The sequence below is a fragment of the Parasteatoda tepidariorum genome, chromosome 10, assembly GCF_982258835.1.
Source record: "Parasteatoda tepidariorum strain Cologne lab strain chromosome 10, Ptep-v5.0, whole genome shotgun sequence".
Classification (NCBI taxonomy): domain Eukaryota; kingdom Metazoa; phylum Arthropoda; class Arachnida; order Araneae; family Theridiidae; genus Parasteatoda; species Parasteatoda tepidariorum.
This window is the reverse complement of record NC_141764.1, coordinates 102,311,692-102,324,881: the sequence shown is the minus strand read 5'-3', so window position 1 is coordinate 102,324,881 and position 13,190 is coordinate 102,311,692. Positions and strand designations below refer to the sequence as shown.

Here is a 13,190-nt window from a genome sequence, read left to right as displayed (position 1 = left end):
ATTTTTTTCTTTAAAGACGGGCACTTGGGGTTTGTCTCATTGCCCACAGAAATGCCAGAACTGCTACTCTCTTTTCGCTACCCAGTGGGCACCTGCGGCGAAGCGAAGCTTATGTCAACCCACACAACCACAAACCCGTTTATAGGGCGAGTCACATTCACACAAAGAGGAAAAGACATAGAACACAGAGAGAGAGAGAAAGAAACATCCATGCTCTGCGCAGGATTCGAACCCGCGGCCAATGGCTCCGCAGTCAGACACGCTAACCACTCGGCCACCTGGTCGGCATGCTGAAATTTAAAGCACCGTAATTTTTCATCTCGCAATTTTAATTTCTGCGAATTTAGTCAAATCTAGTAAGCAGATTGAAAATTTTTTGCACACAATTGTAAAGTTCGCGTAGCCAAAATTCTCTTGTAAAAATAATTTTTAATTTTTTTTAATCATTTTATTATTATATTTATAAAAAATATTCCCTCAACAGCTTGTTGTGGGACAGAGGTCATGTAGGTTGAGGCCCCACAATTTTACCACCAATGGCATGGTTGGGGCAATGTGATCAGCATTGTGCACAGACCGCCTTTATTTCCTAGACAAGATGTTCCCTATCCATCTTAAGGTGGGTGGGCTTCAAGCAGTCACAGGTGTTCAATTCCCAATAACAGTTGAGTCTCTTAACCACTGAGTCATCGAGACTAATTTTATTTAATTAAGGTTTAAAAAATATTCAATAGTTTACAAATTTTTACACTATTTTAAACTTTGCAGTTTTAAATATCGTAATAGTTTCTGAATTATGAAATTTTTAAAAAAAGCCATGTTTTAAAATTCTATTTCTAAAAAAATATTCAAATAATTTCGTTTAAATTTGTTTTTCGACAAACTTACACACTTTAAAATAGAGCAAAAATTTGTATGCCTTAAAATCCAATTTTTTTTTCAATCCTTAGTAAATAAATATAATTAAAAAGTATTAAAAATTATTTTTTATTTGAAATTATTTTTGAATAAGAGAATAGTTTTTTCGATTTATAGCAAAATACTTAAAACGTGGAAATCAACATCAAGGGACCCAAACTATCACTGCTTTTCTGACTAATTTTAAAAAAACTAGTTTACTTGTTTTATAATATGCAAGAACTTATAAAATTAGCGTTAAAAATTATAAATATTTATATTTTTGTTTTTTTTAAATGGCCATTTTCAGGTAAAAATAAAGCATTTTTTTTTGTATATACGCTAAACACATTAAAAAAATTTCCATCCCTCCGAACAAAAAATCCTTTGAAGATTTTATTTATAAGGCCATCAACCATGTTTTGAACGATTATCTTAAAAGCAAGTACATAAACTTCTGAATTAGGGATTGATGTAGTTAAAAAAGCAGATTTTAAAAAATTTCGGTGTTTATTAATTGTACTTCAGGTGGAAAATTCGAACCCTCATTTTTTGCTAATACAATAACAACTAATAACAGCATTAAAAACACATTTATGATTTTCTTTATTATTTTCTTATGCGTTGTACATTGAAGCGGTGTTTAAGAGATTGTCAACTTTTCATTTTTATTGCGTAAAAATTTATTACAAGCAATTTTCTTTGTCTTTTCAAGTCTCTTCAGATCTTAGAACTGCTGAATCATATTTATACGCTTTTACTCTTTTTACAATGAATGGTTAATGGCTATGCTGTGGATAGTGGTTGTAATGTAGGTGAGTCTCAAACATATATTTACCCTTCATCGATCCAAACAAAAAGCGAATCGTAATGTTGTTGTCTTAGGCCATTAAGGCAAGTGGTGCGATTGTTCTTATTTTCCAGTACCGCCATCTATGGCCAAGAATTCGACTTCTGCCACACCCATACGTTACACCCGTTTATAGGGCGGACTCGTTCATACATCCATTCATTCATCCAGAGATCGCAATTTTGACCTGAACCAGAGAATGATCAATCTCCATTTCAGTACCCCCATAGGTATAATATGTTACGGGAACATGGAGGACTTTGTGACCAGACAGATTTAACATGCACCAGTCACCATTCACTGTCTTCGGCCTGCTGGATTTCGTTCTTACAAACAAGAGTTCAACGTACGGCCAGCCAGGCTCTTACGGCCCCAGTGAATCGTAATAAATGTAAGCAAAGTATATTGATTTATATTTAGTAAAAATGTCATATTCTATGTCAAATGCATTATCTGTAGTCAGTACATTCTAACTATAGTAAGAATGATCTATTTTTAATCTTGAAAAGGGAAATAAAGTGCAAATTGCACAACCACTAGAAAATTGTGCAAACAGACTATTGAAGCCTTGGTAATCCTTAAAAGTTAGCTATGCCGCTAGTGCAGTCGAATAATGTCTTGAAGTGAAAGTATCTATAACAACAACTATTAGATCTATAATCAAAATTTTTTTTATTGGTCTTTGTATTGTAGTAATCGTTTCTGATAGCCATCTCAAGATTTTTCTTTCCTTTTTTTTAAAAAAAGAATCTAAGATCTAGAGTCAGAGGTTTGCTTGTCCATTCATAAAACTTGACGTGACCCGATATTTTCAATTTAAATATAAACACAAGAAAACCTCTTTCTCTTCCACAACTTCCAGTTCAGAAAGTTGACGGATGTTTTTCGCAGTTAATCGTGCAAGGGGATATTTTCAAAAAACTGTTTTTGCTTTCATTAAAATGGGTCGACAGGTAGGCAATTTATTTACGTCGCACTAGAGCTGCACAATGGGAGTAACACTCGTTGGTGTCTGAAGGTATGAAACAGCGGTTGAGAAAGGTAGGAAACAGAATGAACAAAAAAGAAATTGGGTTAATAGGGTCCCCTCTTACCGCCTTGACAGGCCTTGGAACATAATACAGGCCTTGGAACATGATTTCATATTTGAAATAAGGCAGTCTATCATTTACTGTGGCAATGGGTCCCACTCGCTCAGCAACGCTGTTTTCATTCCCTGGATGGTTCTCGGAGAAGGGTAGCGAGTTGCAATTGCCCTCCCCAGAGCGTCCCAGACATACTCCATAGGATTGAGGTCTAGAGATCTGGCTGGCCAATCCATCCGGCAAATATCCTCACTCTCCAGAAATTCGTCGACCAGTCTATGTGGCTTCACGTTATCGTCCAATAAAACGAACTCTGGGCCACCTGCACCCCTGAAAAAGCGATCATAGGTCTCCCAAACCTCATCTCTGTACCTCACACCAGTGACAGAGAATCTATCAAGGAGAGGTGTGCTGCCATCCAACAGGATGCCTGCCCAGACCATCAAACTTGCTCCGCCATAACGGTCGATTTCGCAGACGGTGGAGGGTAGGTAGCGGGTCCCTGGTTCTCTCCACATGAACGTACGGTGAGAATCGGTGTTTAAACAGAACCGTGACTCGTCTGTAAAGAGAACGGTTGCCCGTTGATCCATACTCCAATCTCTATGCTCTCTGCATCATGCTGAACGGACTCTCCTGTTTCTAGAAGTGAGTGGGACGCAAACAGCAGGTCTTCTTGCAAACAACGCTCTCTCATGAAGTCGCTTGGAAGCAGCCACTCTTGACACACGGGCTCCTGCGGCTGCGTACATGTCACGAGAGAGCTGAGAAGCTGTGGCCCCTCCGTTACGCCTCGCTGTAATGGACAAATGGCCATCTTCTCTGGAAGTCGTGGCTCTTGGAAGACCTTGCCCAAGCTCGATGGATCGGGGAACTGTTTCCATAAATTACGCACGACGCTGAGCGTTACTCTCTACGAATCTGGACCTGAGATTGACCAGCATCTAGTCTCATCTCAATTCGCCACCTCATTTCATCGTCTAAACGTTGGTGGTTACTGAAATTTTTAGTTACAATTTCAATTTAACTTATTGCAGCAAAATAACACCAAGAAATTCGCCGAGGTGTTCTAGCGAATGAAATGAGTCTTAACTCGTTTATAAAGCCTGTTTCTCTACTGGCTCCGCCTACACACATGTGTACGCTTACGTATTTGATGTACAGGATTTGCATTTTTGTCTAGAAGCAGTAGTTTTGCATTCAGTTCAGTTATTTTTGTAAAGTTCGATAAAATATGCAAATTCTCTCGATTTATTTCACCTGTGTAGTTTACTGCAATATGTTTAGAAGAATCTTTTCTCAGATTTTCTCTGATCTCTAATGCATGGCGCAATCTATAACTTAGGGGCTTTAAGCACAAATTAAGTAAACATGAGCTTTGCATTTTTTCATTCAAAAACGAAAAAATTTGAAATTGTTTATAAAAAAAAATTTTAATTCAAAAGGTTAAAGCTACAAATCTTAACGGAAATATTCAATTTTTATTTTTACCCTCATAAATGTCATTTAATAAATTTTGAGAAATCATAAAATGGCATTTTTGTAGTTAACAAACATTACAAAAAATTAAAAAATTTCAATAAATCTGCTTAACACCAATAAACAATTTCTGTTTTAATTCATAAATTATTCATTTAAATATTATTTTTTAACGTATATAATTTTTTAACCTTAAAACTAAAATCCAATTTCTTTTTTTACTAATAATATGATAAATCTGATTTTAACAAAGTATGGTGAAAATCTGTTTTTAAAACTTCTGTTATCCTTACATGACTCATATATTTCTTTTTACAGCACCTTCATTAAATTGTTTAATAAACGTTCTTTTTAATTTTCTTAAAGGAATCTTTTCTTTAGATTATCTCATTTGCTTTTAGAAAGGAAAAATGTATTTCTTAAAATGTAAGTAAATTTCATAACACTGACATTAAATATCATTACACTAAATATAATGCTAATTTAATTCAAATCCCATTTTAAAAAATAATTTAATTTATAGATCTCATTCGTTGAAGAAATCTAAAAAGAAAAAGAGTTCTGAATGAAACATATGCTAAATATTAAAAAACTCATTAATAGACGTCTATCAAATTAAGAACCATTCCGAATATATATATATATATATATATATATATATATATATATATATATATATATATATATATATATAAATCACTCAAAACAATTAATGGGTTACAATACTATGTTTTGCATCATTCAGTCAATTGTGGAAACAATATTTGACAACTTTAGCTAAAATAATAATTAGAAACCTTTATTTATTATGCAAAGTCTATTTTCCTAGACTGTAATAATCACTGATAACACGGCTCCTAAATATAAAGATAGTTTTAAAAGTAACATTGAATTGTGAATATGAACTCTGTTAATAATGCTACCTCCGACTTTTTTTTTACTTTATTTTTAACCGGCGTTGAACAGCAGACCTAATTCTAAGTTTACGACTATCATTGTTTAACTTCGTAGCCTTTTAATTTTGAACCAAACCCAGAAGAAAAAGGAATACTTGGATAAAGAATTAGGAGAAACTCGCCTCCTTAGAGGATTTTTGGTACGTCGAGTTAACTCGATGTGTGCTACATGGAGAGAAAAACCATGAAAACTTCCTACTGTGATCTCGCACGAAAAAGAATTTTAAACCATGATACGCCTACCACTGGGGATATTTTACGTCAACACTGTGGTCGGAGTGAGGCGGGTGCAGAATTCATATCGGCTTGCCATTGCTGGGATTCAATTAACACCTCCTAGAAAAGAGCAGGTCTCAACACGGGTTACCATAAATAAGATAGTCGATTCCTTAGTAGTCCAAACGTAATAACATATTTCGTATTTTCAACCACTGCGCAGGTTAGTACCCCGAACGTAATGGCATCTTTCTTATTTTTCATTATCTACTGCGCAGTTTAACTTCGTTACATCGGACTACTAAATTGATCCGTGCTGAGACCTTCCTTCTTCTAGGAGGTGTTGATTCAATACAACCCAGGCTACCTCATTGGGAAGTGAGTGCTCTGTTCCTTGAACCACCACGGCTTCCTACCACCGAATTTTTATTTTGTAACCGTCGTTGAACAGCCGACCCAATTTTTTGGGTTTACGACTAGTAATGTTCAACTCCGTAGTCTTGTAATTTTAAACACAATCCAGAAGACAAGGTAACTACTCGATCAAGTATTGGGAAAAATTTTCCTTCATGGAGGACATAAACTAACCCGCATCTGCGTTACATGGGAAGGAAAACCACGAAGACCACCCACGGTTAGCCTAACGGCAAGAGAACTCTAACCCACGATCCACCTACCACTGAGGATATTTTACGTAAGCACTGTGGTCGGTGCAAGCCGGATGCGGAATTCGTATCGCCCAGCCATCACTGGGATTCGAACCCGATTCACCTCATTAGAAGGCTCCAGCCCCTCTGACACCTTTCATCAGCGTGGATTTTGTTAGTCGAATAATGCGTATATAATTGGTAGATTAACTAAATTCTGACTTTTAGATTTGATTTCACTGAAACAAAATTTTTCTTGCATCTGAGTACCAAAAATTGTGCCAATGTCTTTTCTTTAAAGTGGTGGATCTCTAATAGTTCCTCTACAGCAAGAACGAAGGATAAATCATCATGTAATAAGCCATTTAGAACTACTTAATGTTAAAAATCGCCGCCATGTTTTTTATTCAGTATTGCTAAAATTTATAATTACAATAAGATATGATACGCGTAAAAATCAGTAAAATTATTTTTACTAGACAATATAAAGCAAGAATCAGTCATTTAGGATGCACGTGTTCACTATTTCTCTTAAAATGGAATTAGTTTGGTAATCAAACCTGCGCACAACACAGAAGGAATAGTAAGAATTCGAAATAGGCTTAACAGTACCGAAGTGGATAGAAATTAATTAGTTGAAATTTCTTTTATACTGTTCACTGATTTTTAGAATTACGAATATAGTTTTCCTTATCACACAACTAACATTATACATTCATATTTCAATGGCAAACTTTTATTCCAGTAGATATTGTGTAGCTGCGTGAAAGTAAACATCAAACTTGCTCCATCTCTTACTCGATGTAAACAAACTACTGATGATCTACAAAGTGCGCAAACGCTGGTGTTCTCTGTATCGAAAACAACCCATTTATTGCGTGAATGTTTACGAGTAAGCATTCTCAATTATTGGTGTTTAGATTTAGGCTACAACCTTTAAATTGTATAATAAAGAACTATTTGATGTTAACTTGGATTAAAGTGTCTCTTTACACATTTTTTTAAGCTGTTAAACGTCAAATTCGAAGAGTTGTTACGCTACAGATTTTACAATAATTTTCCTCTGATCCATTATAAACAATCGATACTGGATTTATTTTCACTAGACCGTTCAAATAATACGTAAGCGTCTAATGGGAGTGAGATTTGTTCATTTTTTGCTGACAAGGGTGAGGAGAATATTGTTTAAATACGACATTAAAATCACACAATTTTCAAAAAATTTGTTAAATGAGAAAAAAATTGTACCAAAAACATTTTTGGAAGAAGTTATTTTTGTAAAAATTTTAAATAACTGGAATGAATATGGTGCGCCTTGCACTTTATTGCTTATCTCCTGCAAAAATTGTACTAGCCTAAGGGAATTAAGTGCTTGAGGTAAGAAATTTACATCAGTAATTCATTACTTAAACTGGAATTTTTTGAGAAAAAAAAGAATGGTCAGTTCGAAGATCCCAATAGTAAGCCGACTGTCTGAAGTGAAGATGGGTTCGCTTTGGAGGTTATCGAATGAGTATCCAATGAGCCGACAATAGCCAATAGTATCCAAAGAGCCCAACTTGTCCAATGAGTACATTGGAGTTAAAAAAAAGCAGTTGGAAATACAGGTTGTTTAAACAGAAAATGTAGACAGGTACAAAACTGCACTTAGTAAAATTTGTGAGTTCAAAAGAGTTTTGAGATTGTTCAAACAAATGTCACGAAAATGTTCAATACGTGATCATGGTTCAAAAGCGTTAGAAGTCTGAAGGACCCAAGGAAGTTGTTTGGATCACTACTGCAGATGGGAGGATGGACTGTGCTCTGCAGCTTGACGGAGAAAAAAAAAGGGAAAAAAAATCACACTTGGGGAATATAAAACTTTAGGTAATAAATGTTAAGTTGTTGAAAATTGTCAGGCTATTCGCTTAATTACCTCTGAAGCATTAACAACAGTTCTGAGGGCGGTTTTAGTAAAGTTTGTAAACTTTATTTGTGGCAGTCCCGTCGTAAATTTGTACCCTTAACTAATGATGGTTCTTGAGTGTCATTTTATCGATAAGTAGTTCGTTCCTTTTGTTAAAATTAGATTTTTTGCCAAGGAAGCCCTAACAGCTTTGAATTTCTTTGAGATGTTAAAGGTTTGTTTTCTAACTAAAACAAGCCATTTGTCGAGCTCCATTTCTGCCTTTGTCAGGGGCTACTTTTGGTAAGCATGTTGGCTTGGGTTTTATCTATGCTAATGTTCTATTCCTTGAATCATTTTTCAATTATTAGGAAATATTCATTTTGGATGACAGCTAGTTTATCATTGCGGTGTCATCTGCAAAGAATTAGATAATTTAAAACAAAAGTGAAGTTTGAGAAAAGAAAATCTGGGAAAAAAATCTCTTCCCAGGGCCCGTGCTAAGGATTTCAAATTATTGGCCAGTAAATTAGCCAAATAACAAAAGTATTCGCCAATTTTCGAAAGTCCTCGCTAAATATAAATCTTAACAATTTTTTTTTACATATTTTTCTTTCCAGTAGAAAAAATTATTCTCCAATACTTTCGTCAAAACACAATTTTATTCGCCAAATGTACGATTTTATCGCTTTTGGCGAATGCTTATTGTGAGTCCTGCTTCTTTTTTAACACAACGTTACAATGCTTATTTGAAATTAATCTTAAATTAAGATTAAAATTACTACTGTAAAGTCGAAATAAAGCAAAAACAAGGGGGAGGGGTAACAATCCAAAAATTGTTAAAACACACTAAAGTATAATAGTTCAACGACCCTTTATTCACTAACAGCTCAAAACATCATAATTTTAAAATAATTTTTCTATTTTCTTCGTAAAATGTAGTTTTAAATTAAAACTTTTTGTCTCAAATTACTATTATATGTTTTTAATTATTTTAAACATGTCCCAACTTTTCGAGGAGTTTAAAGCAACATATTGCAAAGAACTAACATTGTTTGAGAACCTCTGCTATCGATTGAAAGTTCTTTTTGAAATTTTCATTTGACTATTTCACGGAAAGTATTTTCAAGCAGATATTTATTTCATAACCATAATTTTTCAATATTTATATCATATTTTTATTGTTTTACTAAACACATGTTTACTGCCTTTTTCGAAATGTTTTGTTCATATTTATTTAAATTGCAAATTATAAAAGCATTATGTTGATTCAAAAGATATTTGAAATTTGATTTAATCATTAATTTAACGATCGATTGCGCACAAATGTTGTATTTTACCATTTAAAATAATTTCCTCTGAAATCTTGCAAAAAACTGTAGACATTACAATTCAAAATGTGTTCGATTATTATTAAGAAAATATGAAAAAATAATGTTAAAGACTATTTTTGTATGGAATTATATTTGGATTATAATTATGTGCAAAAAATTTTCTAATTCGCTTAAAAATTTCTCGAGAAGGGTGAAATACGAGAAAAGTAAAATTAATCTAAATTTTGGACAGCAAACTATTGGGACCCAAAATATTGAGATCCATAGTGTGACTACTCTTACTATTTTTAGGATCCGGAATCCGTTGAAGAAAAAGTATGTTTATTCAGAGAAAGTACGTATCTGTATCTCATTTTGTAACTTAAAATATCACCTGAACTAAGTAATTATCGTAATTTGGGATAGGTCTTCGATCCCTTGAGATTAAGTTCTTAGTACGTGAAAACAATAATCAACCCGTTTTAAATTTTAGAAAAATAGCAATGATCGTATTCCTTACAACAAATAATTAAAAAAAAAATTTTTTTTTAATTATTTACGAACTACATGATACCCGGTATTTTTTTCTGTCGTTCGAATTTATTTATTATTTCTTTTTAAGAGGAAATGAAACTTTACTTCAAATTGAATATTACTTCAAAAATTGAATCACTATTCAGCAAAGCGCAATTGCTAAATGTATTTATGAGATGTGCTGTTGAGCAGAATTACGATTACAAACTTACCCGCTATATCATTCAAATAATCATAATAACATAAAGTTAAATCGTCATCCAATTTCCATAGTAGTAAAAATAAAGCAATAAAGCAAATTGAAACAATTGAAGTGACTACTTCGAATAACATATTCAGCGCTTATGCTTTACTTCCCGTGCGAGTGAAACAGTTTGCACTGATGGCCTTTATCACGTCTTATAAGATAAGACTCTTGAATTTCATAAACTTCTTATATTCAACTCATTTGTGTTTTAAACCTCTTCTTTACTTTTTAATGACCTTTATGTGCTTTTCTTTTTATTATACATTCATTGACTATACGATATTTTCATGGCCGCTAAGTTAGCTTTAAATAGGTGATCACTTTTCTTGGTCAGAAAGTGATTGAGACCACCAATATCCTACGTCACCCCAAAAGCTTTCCATTTGTAAGATGATTTCAAACATGACGTTTCTCATTGAACTTGGAAGTGACATTTATTTTTCGTTGAATTTTAATAATGAAATAGGACATTTAAATACATTTAGAGTCAGAATAGAAAATAATCGGTAATAACATTTGTTTTTAGTCTAAGGCTAGTTAAATTGCAAAAAAAGATAGTGTTCTATTTTCTCAAGGTTTTATTCTCCTCAAAAACTTTAATTTGTTTTAATTTTGCAAACGAAATTTATTTTTTCTCTTTAAGATATTTGAACTATTGACCTCCTATTGATCTTAATTCTTTTTTTTCAAAATATATAAACTTTTGCCTTCTCTGTGTCATTTACTTTTCATTACTTTGGGTTTGACCCAAGTAACGAAGGTTTCCACAACCCACATATTCTCTAAGGAATGAGGAATTATAATGTACAACAAAATAGCTACATTTTCTCATTTTTATCATTCAATTGATATATTGATCCTATTGTGATGTTTTATATACATATATAAATTGTGCAATACGCGCTTTATTATCCACTTTATATTATGTTTAAATTGTGCAATACTATTCTCTATCGTTGTGCTGTTTATGGTTGGGTATTGAGAAATAATTAAAAGGGTTAAATTAGTGTGAATGGTTAAAAATTACATGAGAAAACATGGCACGTGATGAAAGTTAGTGGTAGTCCAGGCTGGTCTAAAATTTTTACTAAAAAAAGTTTGATCAAGAAAAACATACCTTTAGCCTAGATGAAATCACCTGCAAAATAAATCCTTAGATGCACAAGAAAAAGTTTGAAAATAGTCACAAATCAAGACACTGTTCAAGAGCACTAAAATTTTTATTGTAGAAAGATTCTTTACTGTTCATCAATTTGGGAAGAGAAGTGGGATAGTTTGGTGGGTGGGTGGTCAGCTATTGGAATTTTCACTATATAACACAAATCTGGTGAAACGTTATGAAGAATCCTTTTTAAAAAGGTGATTCTATGAAGATGCGGGAGGAATATTAACGACAATCTATTTATGTAGTTGTAGAGATGATAAACGTCACAGGCTGCAATGTGAGGCCGCAAAAACTGTGTTTGGCATGACGCTCAGAAACCACAGATGATTTCACTTATAAAGGAGAGCTGCAACCAAGTTCGGGCAAATCATAAAGTGGCTATCGTCCGAAAAGAACATGCTGAAGATGTAGTTGGGTTTTTTGGAGTAAGCCAATCCTTAAAAAAACTTAACAGATGTCAGTGAAGAAGCACATCAATGGCGATGAGTGAGGAGGAAGGTGAAAAAAAATGCTCCATGCGGGAGACCGTAACCTAAAAGTCAACTGAATTCGAATGCTAATGAGTAGACAGCGGATTATATGCACTAAAAAACGAACAAAATATGCATGCAAATATGCACTAAAAACTTGAATATATGCTCTTAAAACTAGAAATATGCATGCAAATATGCACTAAAAACTTGAATATATGCTCTTAAAACTAGAAATATGCATTTAAAATAGAAATTAAAAGTTCAACTTATTTAAATACTACTACTTACTTTTTCCAACAAACACAGCAAAAACAATTTTTTGTTAAAAGGAAGGAAATCAAAATATTTCTTACTTGAATCTACACATTTCTGAAGAAAAAGCCTAAAACTGAAGTATGATAAATGAGAGGAGAAAAATCATCGCATTTTCCGGAAAGATTTTATTAAACTGAATAATTTTTGTTGCAATACACAACTAAGTGTTTTTCAAATTTTCAAGGGTGAATTGATGTCGTCGGTCATCAAAGATCATTTTGAAAGCAGAAAATGACCTCTCCACGTCAACCGATGTTATTGGACAAAACTTGTACAATTTCGTACTCATTGGTTTTATTTTCTATGGAAATTCAGTTCCGTTTCCATTAAGAAAATCATTTATCTTCTTCACTTCTGCAAAACCCGAATTTCTGTTTTGAACGAAACACCATTTTTCTTTTACTTTCTTCCCAACTGAGTCTGGAAGAGCATTGATGCACTGCTGAATTTTTTCAATTTCGGATATGGCCTCAGCCAGGGGAAGACCTCGAGTTTCGAGCTTTGTTATTGCTCCACTTAAGAAAGAAAAGTGAGTGTCAATTATGGCCAAGTCCTTCTGGAAAGAGATATCCTGTAGTAATTCTTTTGTGACATAAACTGAAGAAGCACAGGAACTGTCAATTGCATCTACAACTGACTTTATTGCATCAAAATTATTAGCGTAAAAACGTGCAGCTTCAATCCATGTACCCCACCTAGTTATCACAGGCTGTGGAGGTAAGGGCAAATCAGGATACATTTCTTTATACAATTTTATGTGCACAGCTGCCTTGAGAAAAACTTTCTTAATACTAGAAATTAAATCATTCACAGAGGAGAATACTTCTCGAACAGTCTCAGCCAATCTGTGAACAGCATAAGCCAAATATTTAATATGAAGTATTCTGGGATAAAAAATTTCCAGTGCTGCTGCAGATTTGACCATATACGGAGTGGCATCACTGAAAAAAATCAAAACATCTTCTGAACCATCTCTATCAGGCCATAATAATCTGATAGAATCATTGACAAACCTTGCTATGGTTGAATGATTGACTTTTTCAAGGGCTTTGCTTGCTAGAAGATGTGGTCGAGTAGGAATATTATCCATTTTTCCACAAATAAAATGAGCAATATAGCGACCGCACT

At 33.6% G+C, this 13,190-nt stretch overlaps 1 protein-coding gene across 1 annotated transcript in view; it reads right to left on the bottom strand.

Annotated features, from left to right (window-relative positions):
- LOC107443298 (very long chain fatty acid elongase 4) overlaps positions 1-13,190 on the bottom strand; it is a 270,628-nt gene that overhangs the window by 137,013 nt on the left and 120,425 nt on the right. The gene's annotated exons all lie outside the window — the stretch shown is intronic.